The following is a 14,485-nucleotide window of genomic DNA, read 5'->3' as shown; positions in this document are numbered from 1 at the left end:
ATCACTCCTGATAAAAAAAATGATTTTACATAAAGACCCTCTTAAATATAAATATCTTTGACAGCAGCTATTATTATTCACTGAGTTCCTTCACAACTGAATAAATGGCGCAAAAATATATTATTTGAATACCATTATATCCTAAAGTGTTAAATAGATTTTTCTCTCTTTTTTCCCCTCCCTTTTTTTGTTACTCCGAAGTGATATTTGCTTCCAGCTAAAATTGCTGCCTTCCTTTTTCTACAGACCGTTCCCTGAAAGAAACATTTGGAGAACTGAGCTCAGAAATTGAACTCGCTTGTCTTCCCTTCCACGGTAAAACCAGCTTCGCTTAAAATGAATTGTACAGTAGGTTAAACACTTTATCGGGAAGGAACTTGGATGCAAAAAAGACAAAAAAAAAAACATGCAGCAAGTCTTCACAAATGGATGGCTGGGAGAAGGCAGGTGGAAGGCTGTGCCTCATGAAAGCAACCAACCATCCAATTTCATTTCAATAATGTTTGTAATTTTCTTCCTACTGGGGTGGCTGGAAGTACAGCTGCCCTGTATTTGTGTCCATGTGCCCAGCTTTTGGTGAAAATGACCCGAACAAATAAAACATGAAACAAACGATATACTTGCTGTTTTAAACTTGTGTAGTCAATAAATGAAACAATAATCTTTCCTAATATAGTGTGCTCAGACTTGCTATTGTGGACATGAGAACTCCCCAGCTGCAGAACACAAAGGCACGCTGCCTGCACAATATGGGGTTTCAGCAGCTGTGCCTTCCATTGACCGGAGCTGGGAGAAACGTAGATCAAATACCGACAATACGAGATCAATGTTGTAAATATTAGCATGAGAAAGAGTGCACCAAACTCTGAGTGTGTCCTTTTTTGTGTGTGGTTGTAATAAAGTTTCTCAAGAATTTTGCATGCAGGGGGGGGTGTGTGCGTGCGCATGTGTGTGAAGTGCCTCCGAATCAGGCAGCAGCATGTTTCCTTATACAAATATTGACAGGAATCCTTCGGTTTATTTGGAATTTTCCTGAGAAAGCTGCAACAATACCGTAATACCTCTTCACCACTTTTCACACAGTTGTTTCAACTGTTGGCACCAGGAAATCCTTATTGTTTTAATCAATACCACTTAGAGTGATGACATATTTCTTCTTTTCTTTTAGTGACAGACACGGTGCATTTCCTCGCACAAAGTTCTCATGAGAGACTTCCATGTTGTGCACCGCAGATCCAGCAGCAAATAGGTATTTGCCAGAGGGCTGAAAGAAGGGGTCACTATTTTTTCCTCTCCCATTTTCCATCCTGATACTTTATGCTTCATTACTGTACTTTCAAATTCACAAATGACCCCAAGAAAAGCAATGGGACTACTGTCAACAGCTATAATGAAACATCTGAGGAATATCTGGAAGATCAGGAGTTGTTCATTTAGTGAAGCTTTGAATTTAACCTTGATGCTGCCTTCCTCCTCCATCTCCCTGCTACCACTTACGCTTGAACAAAAACCATACAGTAATGCTTTAACTGCATTCTTTAATGCTAATGCTTTACATTAATTACAGACTTGATTAAAGTCATTACGGTAATTTGAATGTAATGTGTGTATACCGAAATAATACACTATGATGAATGTTATTACAGCACCATACTTTACTCTGCAATTGGGCATAATATATGGCACAGACAGCAAGGAGAGGTAAGAAATGTCTTCTCTTAAGGCATGTGGAGAACTCAGTCTCTGTCCCTGTGCTGGTGACAGCAAGAAATAATTCCTTTCCACCACTCAGGGAACAGGCAAGACCTTCACTCCCTCTTCCCACAGACCCCAACCAACGAAGGCATTCACCAGCTGCAGAGCTCACGTCAATGTTTGGGACCAACAGAGAAAATGCACTTGTTTGCCTAGTGCTGTGCGTGCCCATTGTCCAGCACAATGAGTAACTGTGCAAAATAAACATTCCTGACTTCAAACTTTTGCAACTGAACACATGCCCTTTAAAGAGCTTAACTGCAGCAGCTGCACATCCACTGATCTGCTGCAGCTTATGTGTTCTGACATCCTCTCCTTTCTTCTTCCTTCTGCCTTGATCGAGTAAATTTGCAGCTTCCAAGTTAAGTACGCAAAGCAAACAACATTTTGTGCTTTCTGAGTTTGTTTTTTTTTTTTCATTTCTCCTCTCTTTCCATGATTGAGACTTCCTGTTTACCTCTCACAGACCTTGGCATCATCCTTCAGTCCCAAACTTCCTCTTTGTGCCCCAACCTGTACCACTCCAGACAGCAAAAACTTTGACATCAGCTTTAATGAAGGTGGGATTAAAGCCCAAATTTTATTGGTTTCACACAGCTCAAGCCTCTGCGTTGTTGAATGCATTTTCTTCTCACTGATGCTTGAGTGTAAGTGACTGCACCACGGCCCACAGCTGTGCAGCTGAGGCACAAAATGCACTAGGAACTATCTCATCCTATTTTGCTGGTATGAAAACAGTCCAGGTAACTGACCAAAGTAGCAGTAAGGCATATTTTCATTTCTGAAAAGATGCAGGTATGACACAGAGCATACAAATGGTCGGACAGTCGGTTTTTTTTTCAAACTCTGAACTCATTTCTCTATTTCAAACAGGACCAGTCTTAAGAGAAGTTCTCAAACAGCTGGTTCAAGGAAGCAAAAATCATTGTTGGCACCTTGTAATAATATAACAGTATAATTTTCCCATTCTGCTAAGTTATAAATCAGTCACTGGGTAAATGCCTGAAGATAGCTATTTTTTAGAACAGTCATAATTAACCATCTTATTTGGGGCAAATGCAGGGCCTATTTCTCTAAAACAATGTTTAAGAGCAAATACCCGTATTTATAAACAGAAGAGATCATGGTCATTTTTCTCTAAATTCTTCCAAAAGAGAGAATTGTGTGAGTGGTAAAGTTATTATTGTTAAGTTACAAGATTAATTAGGACCTCTCTAAGCTTTACAAACTGAAAAAAGTATTAAAGCATGCATAGCGCTTAGTGTATTTGTAAGACTTAAAATCAACAGTGAAAAACATACAGTAAATGTAAAGGGGAAAAAAGCAATACATCAGGAAAAATACCTCCATCTGTAACATCTGTAAAGATTACCTTCATTTTTTTTTTTTAATGCACGTAACTTAATTGCTGCTTCATAGACAGAAGCATCTTTGGACAACGCGACTGCAACTGTAAAATGCTGTTGAAACAGAACTTGGTGAGTCTTCCCCATGTTAAGCTTCTACAACTTCTTTTCTGAAATTCCTTTAAAAAATAAAGAAAAGAAGAAACAACTCTAGACATGCAGGAAATACCTGCTTTTGTATTGCAGTCAGTCATGAAAATTAGGAAACACATTTTAAACTGTCTTGAACTATAGCCCATATGACTATGATAGACATTTGCCTCTTCTGTCACCGGTGTTCAATGCAGATTCTCTGACTTATAAATGCATGTAGCTGGGTAGGACACAGCTGGGTGCTCGGCTGAGTACACTACAAAACTCTGAAAGTGGTGGGGATGGTAAAATTACCTTTGATTTCAGTGGAATAGAACATACTTCACTTAAATAACTGACTCGCAACACTTGACATATATCCCATCCATCTCTTTAAAAACACACCTAATTAGTTGAACTTGATCCAGACAACTTCTAAAAATTACAATAAAAAGAAATAAATCCCCTGATATCCCCATTTTACTAGCAATAAATAGAGAAAAGTCTGAATTTAAATGCTAGCTTTGACCCCTGCTCCTGGCACAAAGTTAATCTGAAAAAAAAAAAAAAGAGAGGGAATCCAATATGTCTTTTATCAAAAGTCAATTCAAAGCTCGATATAAAGTTCAAACCTTTTGCAGCATACATTATCATTAAGATGAAATATTTAGTGGCTCTATATTCTGGTCATCTTTTGACAATAACCTACAATGTCTTAGAGATGGTGGGTGCTAAAGAATTCAGTCAATTATTAAAGAATATCTCATTTTTCAGGGAGAAGGGCTGAAAACTGCTAATTTGTATTAGCATGTCATTGATTAAATTGCACCTTCCATTTTCAAGTCCTGTACAAATTCCATAAACATTAAAAATTTTAGCTGCTTTGAATCTTTTACAGTAGCTTTAAAAAACCTTGAAACCTTGCTATTTAATAGCCACCCTCATCTCCTGCCCGAGTGAATGGGGATAACTCTTTGTCCTGTGGACAATAGGAAGTCACATTTTTGGACTTCACATAATATTCTTCAAGAGATAAGCTTGTCACAAATTATAGCTACTAATAATGTTTCAGGCTTCCCTATGTGATAGGTGCAAGGTGAACACAAGGTTGGAGTAAAATTAAAGTAGAACTGCTCTTACACTTTTTTCAGATTAAAACCTCACTAATAGTTAATATTTGAATTTAAGCAAATGTTTAAAAAGTAAAGCACTTGTGATTATTAAATAAGCATTAAAGCAAAATGAAAATTGCATTGCTAAACATCCAATTGCATTCACATGGATATGCACACAGGCATATACATTTTGTAAAGCGTTTCCCAAGAAAAATGCTTTTAAATGCTTATTTTTGTTTGAAAATCTACTCATGGAGTTAATGCACACCACACACAGGGCAGGGAAAAAAATATTTCTGCACTGGGTTTCAGAATAGCACTCAGAGCAAAAGCCACTCTGAGAGTTTCAATATCATCATGATATGTTGTGTTACAATTCCACTAGACTTTACCAACCAAATAGGATCAGGCTGACCCGGTGCCAAGGAGCGCCACCACATTTCATGGCCACTGTTACCAACTGCGCTTACAAAGAGAATCTTCTCCACGAGCAGTCCCACCCCGATCAGCAGGCTCAATTGTGATAGTCAGCCATCACTGGAGTGGGCGATGGTACAGTTGTGACCTTGCAGGAGAGGGCAGTGGGGACAAACTCTGCCTCAGAGAAGTACTGCCCAGGCCTCTCTGGCTGGGAAGGAGAACACAGCCTTGGGCACCTTAGCCAGATCTTCTGATAAGCATTAAGGAGGGCTTGGGCTGAGTATGGCTCCATCGTCTCATTCATTCCCTTCACCTTTCTTCTCTGTGATGCCACTGAGAATAAAAGAGTGGCTATTTTGCATTTGCCTGAATGGAAAGTTCTGGATAACACTTAATATGCCACACTTGAAAAGATAACCATAAATTTTGAGAAAAGATAATTTCTACAAATGTTACCACCTGAATGTATGCAGAGCAAAACATTAACTGAATAGGATGGGAACGACGCTGAAGTAGACTCACAAAACCAGCTGAATTAAAAATTAAAAGCTTCTTTTTTTCTTTTTTTTTTTTTTTCAATTTCCTCTCCTCTGGCAATAAGGTTCCAGATAAACCAGCTTCACAGAAAACAAGCAAGTGAACCAGTGCCGAGTGACTAGACCTACACTGGAAATAAAGACTGCCCAGATGAGATCTAATGCCATATTTAGGCTGGCTTCACAGAGGAAATAAACCCTTCGATTAATATTTGACTGACTCTGTTTCCTTGTCTTCAGTGATATTTTTTAGTCTGAGAGAGTAAAATCCAGATTGTTGTGACAATTCTGAGACCTAATTAGTCAGTATTTATAAATCACTTGGAAAAAAAAGTGCTATTGCTGATAATTATGAAATTGGACGAAATCAGCAAAATATGTTGCATGGGAAACCAGTTTCCTCTTCCTTTACATCTCAGAGTCGGAAACACAGAACTGCATTAATCTAGTGGAGATGCTGCGATGTAGGCTCTAGTACTCCAGTCAAGTCTGTTGGACTCCACGTTCCTACTTGAGTATTCACATAATTTTCCCTTTCCAGTTTTGTAGGAATGTGAAGACAACTGACTCATTTGCACAAAATGTCAGCAGCCTGAAAACTTTAATATGATTCTCTTTTGCTCACAACCACCTAAACTGTGCAAGAAATAACTCTGCATGCTTTGGTCTCGAAAAAATACATCAGATGATTCCTGGCTTCTAAAATGTCTAATTCACACCTCAGCTAACTCATATTCCCTCGAAAATACCAGCACTTGATCATGTGGAATTGAGGGTAAAAAACTGCTGGGGGAAGAGAAGCCTCAGGGATCATCTTCCCCTGGAGCCAACCAGCCACCGCACCTGTGCACATACACGTACGCACATAAAGACCATGCTTCTCACAGCAGAGTTTTGTTTTGTTTGCATTTTATTTTCTTTTACTTTATTATTTTTACAGTTAAACTGAGCTTTGCATGCACAAAATTACAATAGTTCTTTCTTAGTTGTATGATGAATAAGGGCCACTGTATGTTTGGTCTTGAGTGACAAAACATTGGTACTAAAATATTTAAGAATAAACACTGGAAAGAAGGGATAAGTTTTTGGTTTTAAACATCTGTTTTAAAGTGATATGAGGGAGTGAAATTAAATTTAATAATCTCTCTTCCTTCCTCTGCTTTTGAAATCATAAGACAATATGGCAGGACATGTGTTTCAGATCTAGTGTGGTATTTTCAGATGTAGACAATTCATTATCCGTGGTTCTCCTTTTCTGCATAAACCATGATTTTTCTAAGTACAAAATTGTCTGCTAAATTGTCCCCAGGTTACACAACACAAAACAGCATTTGTGTATAATAAGACATTACCTCCACCTGCTATAGACAGTGTTTATTCTGCACATTTTGTTTTCTCTGTTGGATTGTGGCCAGTGAACTCAATTGTTTGTTGGAAAGCAAAGTATCTTACATGTCAAATCGTCCAATCTATTTTACGTAAGTTTAATCAACTGTTAGCCCTTTTCAAGGGAGTAGAAGGGAGGTTCTTCCATGCTTTTTAATGGATATTTCTCCAGTGAAAAATTAATTTTTAATATTTTTGTCATATCTTATCTCACATATGTGTGTGCTTAAATCAGGCCACAGGGTGAGATGATTTAGACACCCAGCTACAGGACTTCTGCACCCACATTGATCACACACTTGAAAATGCTCATCAGTTGTGCCAACCACCTGCTCGTTCTGATTTGCACAATGTTTTCTGAACAACTTTGATTATACCTCTGCTCATCTTTATGCCTATAGCTGTATGCCTCAGGGCATCACCCCTTTGTGGACCAGTAGATCAGCCTAATCAGAAGGAGAAGTCTACCACACAGAAGCAACATCTTTTGACTGACTGTCCATTTAAATCAGTCAGTTGAGCACAAAGCAGCATGTGACATAACATTTTTTTCTCTCCCTTGCAGGACAGAACTGTGCTTAATTAGGCATTTAAGAGAGACTTAACTTCTACAGTTCTCACCACACATGTTATTTTCAAGCAGCTCAATGATCTGAAACACCAATTAGTTTCAATTCACACCTATTCTCCTCCTTTAGTTCACTGTTAATTCAAAGTCCAAATTCCCCTCCTTGTCAAAAAGTGATAATTTTCTGTTTGTAAGTGTTTTTTCTGAAGTTCTAAAAACTATAGTGCCAAATGCCATTACTTAAAAGTACATACGGATGCCTTATACCATTTGTCAGTTTTCCTGTTTTCATGTTTTTATGCCCAGCATATTCTGTTGCTTTCCCTCCATTACAGAATGCATTGTTTCAGCTTCCTTGAAACACATTCTCTCTTCAACATTCTTCCTAAACTAGTTATAGATTTTTACAGGACACCATAGTGATATCGCCAAAGGTATCACTAAGATGACCAGAGTCTCACAAAACACTGCAAATAAACATGCAACAGGAGTTAAAGCAGAAAGTTTGAAACACATCAGGTCCTTCCCTTTCTCACACATCATGAGCCATTCTGCAGTAACATCAGAAAAACACTCAGTGCTTAATACGAAAAAAACAGAAGCCTTTAAAACCTACACTAGTTAAGGATGCCTACCGAAAAAAAAAAAACCCAAACCAAAAAAAACCTCCATTATTTATCAGCTAGTTTTCAGATCACTCACATTCACCTGTCAATAGTCCAAAGGGTGAGGAACACTCTTAGCCAGGTTTTTACCACATACGCATATGAGCCCATAAAATCAGTGATATCTACAGCTCTGCAGGCATAGCTTATCTTAGTCCCTTATTTGTTCCAAATATTACTATTACTTAATAGCTGAAAGTAATGGGGGCAGTAACTTCTTCTTTAATATGCCTTTTGTCTGAATGTCTTTTCTGCAACTTAAATCAGGTCACACTTAGAAGAAGAATCACAAAAAACCAATTAAGTATCAACATAGGCACTTTAAAAATTCATTTGTTACTACTATATCCATTATCTTTCCTTTTGAAAACTAATGCTTGTAAATTCTGATGACTGATTATCTTCATTGCCCTTATTAACTTTTTTAATAGTTTATTCTGCATAATCGTAAAATTGTTCAGCTGTTCCTTAGTTTTTGAATGCTTATTCTGAATTTTGTAAGAAATATAAGAGGTGGAATGACATTTCAAAATCTCCTGTTGATGAGTTTACAATACAGAACTACCCATCACTACCAAATAACCTTCCCTCCATACAGAGTACAAAGTTACCTACCTGTGCACCTGCTGATGTTCTTTCGTATACACTGCCTATACAAATTAGCATGTTGCATAGACTGCTTCCAGCTACTGCAAAACAAGAAATCCGTTAAACATTAATCTTCAGTTAAGCTGCCAATGTTGCTCAAAATCTGTTGCTCAATCCAGCCTACCACCAAATCTCCACATATTTCACATCTATCTGACAAGTTTTACATATGATTCTCTTGATTATGGTGACAGACTGCATAAAAATTTATTGTGTTTGTATTTGTTCAAAAAACAGGTTTTTGTCCAAGAAGTGGAGACACAGTTCTACACTTGATGACGGGATTTTCAGAAAAATATGATGTGAATCTGTTGGTTTGGCTGGAAATCTGGAACTACCTCTGATATGAACTATGGGCATGTCTTATTCTGGCACAAATGGAAACCTCGGTTTATATGTATGCATGGTATATGCTACTGCCAAACAAAATAACTCCAAACTCTGTCTTGTAAGTCTCCTGCACACTTGCAGTCAAATGTACATAAGAAAGTCACTTAAAAGAAAAACTGAATTTTCCCTCATATCAGCAGCTGAGAGCTCTAGCATATGTACAGTGGTCAAAATTTGCAGGTAACTGTATTAGAGACACAAATAACCTCAACACCAGATGAAATCTCAAAGCCAGATTAGAATACGTCCAAGATGGACTATCCACTTGAGACAATTTTTATTTAGATTTACAGAAATATCTTCTCATACTTTTTTCCAAAATGGAAAGGCTAGACAGTGTAGAGTAAGACAAAGCATTCAAGTCCCCAAAAACTGTTAAATGGAATGGTCCTTCTCTGTGTGTGAATTTGCACAGACTCTGCACAGTACTTGAAGACAATAAAGCAAAGCAAGGGTAAATCTTACCCACAAATGTAATTAATAAACCTCCTATTTGTATAATAGCAGTCAGCAAGGACCAACAAAAACCAAGCAAAGCACAGCTATAAGTTGTAACCATGTCCCCAGACCAACAGGGAATATAACTGTGCTTGTTTTGCCAAGGGTTAATACTGGATATCTCCACAGCACAGTTTCTAGAGATTTTTGTTCCAGATTGCAGTTAAATCTGGCCTATCACCAGGGATTCAGCCTCTCAAAATTGAGGATGTTCAAACTCTAAACAGTCACAAATGCTTGGCTTTTCATCTACAGTTCCTATCAAATATAGAAACATCTTTCATATGTTTAGTTTTTACACAGATTTCAGTACTCCTCAAACTTATTTTAAACCATTTCATAGCTATCCTTCCTGCCTGTTAAACACATCAAGTGCTTCAGTGCCAGCTGGTGTCAGAAAAGAAAGTCTAAAAACAAAAAACATACTGCTGGCTGTCTTCTATCCTTGCTGGCACCCACTGCTTGAAGACAGATTAAAACACTACTTGTAGCTCTTCCAGCTTTCCTCAGACACCAGAATCTTATAGTGGGAGAGGCAATTAACACCATCACTCTTCGGCAAGGGGCATTTTCTGAGTTCCCTTCCTCAGGTTTATTACAACCTTCTAATCTGATCCCCTTTTGTTTGCAAAACACCTTTCTATGTAGAAAACTTTTTTTTTTTTTTAAAAAAAAAGGCAGGCTGGCTCCAGTGGACTTCATTATCTTATTCTATTCTGGTACTACCAGCCAACAGAAGCAAAAAAAAAAATAAAATTGCCTTTATATAGTATGCATTCAAAACTCTCAGCAGACTTCTGCACTCAGTCTGGTATTGTCTCTGCTTTCCCTTCCAGGTCCCTCACACACTTTGTTCCCTCACAAAGACCAAGTTCCAACCACCTTATTTCCCTCCATGCTCACCACACATGTTGGTAGAGGTGCTAAACTTCACTACCACATCAGATGAGACAGAGGCATACAATATGATGTGTACAAAAGTATTGTAATATTGAGAGAGAAAGAGAGATTACATAAACATTTTCAAACTAATATCATACAATATGCCTGAATTAAGCCCTATTTAGGTATTTAGCAAAAAAGATAACTAAGAGATGTCCCATTTACTGTACATATTGAACTTGTTTCTTTTGTTGAAACCATAATTTCTTACAGTCAGTGTGACAACTTCCCTCTAGGCAGGATACAAACATTTCTAAGCCACTCTGATTTGCAGTTCCATTGGCTTTAATCAGATCCATTTTGTGGAGCACCTCTAAATGAAGACTATGGATTTTTTAACAAATCCCTAGAGGACTGGATTGTTAAGCAGTAGCTGTATGAAAATTTTAAAACAGCAATTATTTATTTGGTTATTATTTTCATAATACAATTGTATTATGAAAAAAAATTTAAAATTAGAAGATACCAGCTCTACCTGCCATTAGAAATTTTAAAAATATCCACAATTCTAATCTGATCAGAAGAACAAAGTCTGATTAAGTCAATTGTAAAATTTATGGAAAAATATCAACAGATTAAAAATTAAAGTATGTGAGTCTCCTAATTTTACCTTCTTGTAGTGAAGTTGAAAGATCTGCATCTGATGTAGTATTTTTGTTAATACAAGTCATGCATACTTTTCTTCCAGTAATAGGTTTACTATCAGAACTGAAATATTTTCACCCCTATTGCTGTTACTTTTAAGGGAAAATACCTTACATCTTTCACCAAATGCACTGAAAATAAGTATACAAATAAGTGTATAAATGTTGATAAAAATACTTGGAGCTGAATAAAACGATCAGTTCACGTAACTCTGGTGTTCATGACTACTACTTTTATGAGACACAGAAGCATTTTTTAACTATAAATAAATGTTTTAAATGAAAAATTCAGCCCAAAGCATTATTAAAACATTAAATCCAATGTCTTTGGTTCTTTTTCATTTTTGGAATGAAAAGAATCAATAGTAAAAATGTCCTCCAGCCATACCCATTCTGGCAGACAGTCTACAAACCAAACTAATAACTACTTTGTAAGCAGTAAATTCTGAACTTACATAATAATACCGATTTTGGCATTGTACTAGTTGCCCTAGTAGAACTGCAGTTGCTTCCAATCTCATAATTTCTGGATACAGCAGAATACTTCTACACTTTATGGCTCAGTTCCGTCTAAAGACAGCTAACTAAAACTATCCAAATCAGCAGAGTTAGTATACTTGTGCTAAGGAGATACTCCAGCCAGACTAGCTTATCTTTCCAAGAAACCAGTTTCAGAATTTCTGTAGGCCAATTTACTGCACTTTGTAGACAAAACTAAGAGTGACGTCCAAGTGAGAATGCAAGCATCTAAAGCAAAACACAGGCCAATGCAAAGCCCTGTGTACGGAACAGCAATTTCAAATTGAGCTGCCACCTAACCGTCTGGATATTTAAACTTATCTGGGCAAGAGCGAGCATTCTCACACTTTTCAGCCTATTTTGCAGCAAAAATCCTGACTTTCAGAGTATCAGACAGAGAGTCATGAAGCACGGTTCCTACAGTACTGGCTATAATAGAAAAAGCAATTAAAAACTTACAAACTTAAGAAAATATGGTGTAAATACTTTTCTGCTGTTTCCAATATTCATATGTGGACAACTTCTCTCAGCAGTGGCTTCTGAACTGGATCCTGAGTTGACAGAGGTGCCTACATACAGCCCAGAAATAGCTAATAGAGGAGAAGGGGTTTTAAACACATCACTGTACTCACTATTGTCTAATTCATAGCTCTGGAAGCCCTCTGCAAAGCCAAGCAGACTCTCAGCGTCTATGTCTAAACTAAATTGAGAAGAATTCCCAAGTGCCAAAGTGCTTACGTTCTTCAAAGGTGGCCTTTCATGCAGATTATAATTCTCCCTCTTTCCTCCTGCTCCCATTTCATAGTTGCCAGTGATGAAAACCTTTCTGCATAGGCATAGTTATCTTTCTAAGGCACTTGGCTCTCCCTGCACATCGTATAGGAATACTAGGTGTCCACTTGTGGCCCATCACATTTCTGGGCACCCAAAATGGAAGAACTTCAGTGCCTAATCTATATACGCCTCAGTGCTGAATCTAGTGGTTATAATGCATACACAGTTATATATAGTTGCAGCCAACTTCACAATCTTGCTGCATCTAAAAGAAACACTATAAATGTGCCACAGTCTGCAAAAACCAGCCTGAATGCCAATCTCAATCTGGGCGTGTAAGCAAAGATTAAAGTGCCTATTTCTGAGCCAGTTAAAATAAAACAAAGAGTCACTGCACAGTCACAAAATATGATAACACCAGTTCTGCAAATATAATTCAGGAATTTAAATTAAAATTGTTCATATATAACTTCCAAAAATCACTATTAGTAAGCCTAAAAAATTAAAAAAAAAATATTTAAAATTGTAACTGAGGTCAAGAATGCTCGAGTAAAGCTACCTCGATGAAAGTGGCACTGTCAAACTTTTATCAGCATCATCTCTCATAAAATCTGTCTCAAAGTACATAAAACAAAGACTTCCAAACCAGGAATGATGCATTGCTTTTTTCCCCTCTCTTTTCAAGTAACCATCTCAACACTTAGAAAATGAAAACACATCTTCTTGCAATAGCTGCTCATAGTTACTCATATTTGCTGTTGCTAAAAATACCCAACTTTGACAGAATAACTTGGACAGAATGTCAGATTTTGATGTATTTCGAACTAATCTTAAGGAAAACAAAGCTATTTCATCCCAAAATGTTTAAGCAATTTATTAATACTATGCATAAGTGATTGATTACGGCCCTGATATTGCTGGCTACACCAATAAAAACAGTAATTCAAGACTTCAAAACCTTTCAAGACTGGCCCCAAAACCCTTCTGAAACTTTTTTGAGAGATGTTCAAAAACAAGTGTTAATCTGAAATAGTTCTTGATAGATTTGATATAAAATCCATACATTTACCCAAATATAAATTGATGCTTAGTAACATCACTTTTTAAACAGTAAATATTTGCAATAGATGCAAAATGCCTGACCATTTCTTACAGAACTCACTTGAAATTATGAACTTGTTATTTTTGACTTGGCAATTGCTATATATTTGTGAGAATTAAGAAAATTTCTCTCTACTATATTCTGTTTAATATTTTTCCATTGGTTTTAAATGCTAATATTCCCCTTTTGCAGAAGATTTTAGGTAAGGGTCTAGAAAAATATATTCGATTTGATGATCAATTGTAAAATTCCAGCTTCTCAGAGACTGTGCATGTATAGATTATAAGCAAAAATAACATAACCCAGACAGATTTAAAAACAAAACAAAGTCACTCAACTTCTGTGAACCAGACTAATATGACATAGGTCTAGGATGTTTTTGTCCCTGTTTCTAGGCACTACATGTTGCCAATGAGAACACAGTTTATGCCAATCTTAATCTGGCCATGGGAAAGAAACAGCCAAAGATATGTAGCCACAACTGTTTACGAGATAAACAAAAAGTTTACTGCTTCCCACATACTAGGGAAACAGTTGGATTACACATCAGCGTCTGGTTGCTCCAGACAATACTACCAGGAAGTTAATGAAATTGGAACAAGGAAATTGCTATGACTCGGCACTCCATAAAAAAGTGTAATTTATCATCAGTAAGAAAACAATGGGAGCTTTGCTGAGAAATTAACAAAAGAAAATATAAAGTCTGTATTGCTGTAAAACAATAAATCAATTTTTCTGGATAAATCAGTTATGTTCCAAAAGCTGATGTCACCTCAAATTAGAAAAACAGCTATTTCAGTCTGATGAGAAATGGCGATCTTTTCGGATTACAGTTAAGATGTGAGGCAAAGTGTTTATCTGAGGTTTCACAGTATTCATGGCATCATCTTCAAACGAAATCTCTATTAGTCTTATTTTAAAGGGGCTTGATTCCACCAAGACTAAGAAACCAGAATACTACTTTCAGCGTTTAGGAAAGTCTATTCCTCTCACAAAAGGCAAAATAAGTGTTTCTGTTGAAAGACTCCATTCCCAGGAATCAAAT

The 14,485-nt window shown here is 36.9% G+C and overlaps 1 long non-coding RNA gene across 1 annotated transcript in view; it reads right to left on the bottom strand.

The window, feature by feature from the left end:
• Positions 1-8,610, bottom strand: part of LOC142363217 (uncharacterized) — a 124,187-nt gene extending 115,577 nt beyond the window's left edge. Inside the window, exon 1 of the long non-coding RNA XR_012765594.1 lies at positions 8,539-8,610. This is a non-coding gene — a long non-coding RNA (uncharacterized LOC142363217). The remainder of the gene's footprint in view (positions 1-8,538) is intronic.
• Positions 8,611-14,485: the final 5,875 nt, after the last annotated feature.

Source organism: Opisthocomus hoazin, chromosome 1, assembly GCF_030867145.1.
Source record: "Opisthocomus hoazin isolate bOpiHoa1 chromosome 1, bOpiHoa1.hap1, whole genome shotgun sequence".
NCBI classification, from domain to species: domain Eukaryota; kingdom Metazoa; phylum Chordata; class Aves; order Opisthocomiformes; family Opisthocomidae; genus Opisthocomus; species Opisthocomus hoazin.
This window is presented reverse-complemented; position numbering and strand designations above follow the sequence as displayed.